This window comes from Sceloporus occidentalis, unplaced genomic scaffold (assembly GCF_023333645.1).
Source record: "Sceloporus occidentalis isolate IW3139 unplaced genomic scaffold, rSceOcc1.0.p SCAF_513, whole genome shotgun sequence".
In the NCBI taxonomy this organism is placed as follows: Eukaryota; Metazoa; Chordata; class Lepidosauria; order Squamata; family Phrynosomatidae; genus Sceloporus; species Sceloporus occidentalis.
The window spans coordinates 129613-132698 of NW_028317493.1; positions in this window are offsets into that span (position 1 = coordinate 129613).

A 3086-nucleotide genomic window follows, 5' to 3' on the forward strand; every position below is an offset into this window, starting at 1 on the left:
GCAACAGAGGTGACGTGGGACTGTTTTTAACTCATAAAGGGACAATGTTTCATTATTTTCCTGTTAAAATTAAATTTAATTTTGAAACCGGTTTGGAAACCTCTATGTGATCTATGTGATGCTTTATTTCCATTTTCCATTCGTATGAAAATTACTTCATATCTGTCACTCTGTGTAACAATCCTGAATCTGTATTATGAAGCAAATGCTGAAGTCGTCAGGGAATATTATTTTGTGCTTCCCAACGTAAATTTAAATTCTAATGCTAAATATTTGTATTAAAGCAAAACAGATGCTGTGGTGCAAAATGGGTAAATGTTATTTAATTGTTTGATTGGATGGAAGAGAAACCATAAAAATTGCTAACTTTTTATCTTAGATTAGCCATCTTTATATCTATAAGCTTCTCCCCATGCACTCCCTGGTACATTTAGCCACCACAACATACCTCTCAATAAACGATTCCTTCTTCGCAGTCTGAGGACCTGGATATGATGTCATATCTTGGCACTCTACACAAGGATGTGGCAACAAGAGAGCAAGTTTTAAGGGCAGGCCTGGACTGGTCATCTGGCAAAAAATGCTACTGCCCTGGTGGCCAATGGCACCGCATACTTACCTTTTCGGATGCTCCAGTGTGCAGCCACTGGCTGGATACATGCGGGTGCAAACTGTGAAAGTGTAAAAGCATAGCGTGTGGCCACATGTATCCAGCTGCAAGTCTTCTATCTTAAAGTGGTTGTTAAGATACTTAGGGGACAAGGTACAGTGGGGCAAAAAAGTATTTAGTCAGCCACCAATTGTGCAAGTTCTCCCACTTACAAAGATGAGAGAGGCCTGTAATTTTCACCATAGGTACACTTCAACTATGAGAGACAGAATGGGGGGAAAGAATACAGGAAATCACATTGTCTGATTTTTAAATAATTTATTTGCAAATGATGGTGGAAAATAATTATTTGGTCAATAACAAAAGTTATATACCCTTTATTGGCAATGACAGAGGTCAAACGTTTTCTGTAAGTCTTCACAAGGTTTTCACACACTGTTGCTGGTATTTTGGACCATTCCTCCATGCAGATCTCCTCTAGAGCAGTGATGTTTTGGGGCTGTCGCTGGGCAACACGGACTTTCAACTCCCTCCAAAGGTTTTCTATGGGGTTGAGATCTGGAGACTGGCTAGGCCACTCCAGGACCTTGAAATGCTTCTTACGAAGCCACTCCTTCGTTGCCCGGGCGGTGTGTTTGGGATCATTGTCATGCTGAAAGACCCAGCCACGTTTCATCTTCAATGCCCTTGCTGATGGAAGGAGGTTTTGACTCAAAATCTCACGATACATGGCCCAATTCATTCTTTCCTTTACACGGATCAGTCGTCCTGGTCCCTTTGCAGAAAAACAGCCCCAAAGCATGATGTTTCCACCCCCATGCTTCACCGTAGGTATGGCGTTCTTTGGATGCAACTCAGCATTCTTTCTCCTCCAAACACGACGAGTTGAGTTTCTACCAAAAAGTTCTACCTTGGTTTCATCTAACCATATGACATTCGCCCAATTCTCTTCTGGATCATCCAAATGCTCTCTAGCAAACTTCAGACGGGCCCGGACATGTACTGGCTTAACAGGGGGACACTGCATGATTTGAGTCCCTGGCGGCGTAGTGTGTTACTGATGGTAGCCTTTGTTACTTTGGTCCCAGCTCTCTGCAGGTCATTCACTAGGTCCCCCCGTGTGGTTCTGGGATTTTTGCTCGCCGTTCTTGTGATCATTTTGACACCACGGGGTGAGATCTTGCGTGGAGCCCCAGATCGAGGGAGATTATCAGTGGTCCTGTATGTCTTCCATTTTCGAATAATTGCTAACACAGTTGATTTCTTCACACCCAGCTGCTTGCTTATTGCAGATTCAGTCTTCCCAGCCTGGTGCAGGTCTACAATTTTGTTTCCGGTGTCTTTCGACAGCTCTTTGGTCTTGGCCATAGTGGGGTTTGGAGTGTGACTGTTTGAGGTTGTGGACAGGTGTCTTTTATACTGATAACAAGTTCAAACAGGTGCCATTAATACAGGTAACGAGTGGAGGACAGAGGAGACTCTTAAAGAGGATGTTACAGGTCTGTGAGAGCCAGATATCTTGCTTGTTTGTAGGTGACCAAATACTTATTTTACCGAGGAATTTACCAATGAATTCATTAGAAATCCTACAATGTGATTTCCTGTATTCTTTCCCCCCATTCTGTCTCTTATAGTTGAAGTGTACCTATGGTGAAACTTAAAGGCCTCTCTCATCTTTTTAAGTGGGAGAACTTGCACAATTGGTGGCTGACTAAATACTTTTTTTGCCCTACTGTAAGCCCGGGCTCAAGGCAGCTGCCCTTTTTGTCCTACATGAAAAACAACCCTGCTTTCAGTTAATGTATTACTTAGTATACATTAGTTTTTAGCCTTTGTGGAAAACAAAATATCATTGAATACAACATATTATGCAAATGTTGTTTTATTAAAATGCAAGCTTACTACAGTATGAATGTATTTAATACATTACTCAGTTTGCGTTTTTTTCCTGGAAATACCCCTCCTTTCTCTGCCCACCGATCACTGTACTCTTATGAACACTAACCTCAGGGCATAATCTTGCTGGATGTATCATTGAACTCTTTGTGTGCAGTTTAAATAGAGACTCATAACAGGGGTTAATGACTCAGTAAATACAATATGCATTCACTCTAACCAGGTTTAACATATTCTCATTTAGCTATGATCTTGAAACACAGAGTGATCTTTTCTTTTCTGTCGTTTTTAATTATGACATATTAATTCTTGAGTCATGAACATCTGTGCCATGCTAAAAATGTTTTTCAAAAGCCTTATTAAAGGACTTTACCATATATCAAGGAAGGGGACGGAGAGAATAGAATTATTATTATTTTTTTATTATTCCAAATAAAATAAAAACCTAAATATAGGAGACGTGACTGACGAAAGTTATGAAAAAAAGGTGTTTCATTAACTACCAATGTCAGAACTATGAAACCTTTATTGAGCTCAGTCTTATGTAAAAAGATCCTGAAAACACATGACTCTAAAATAG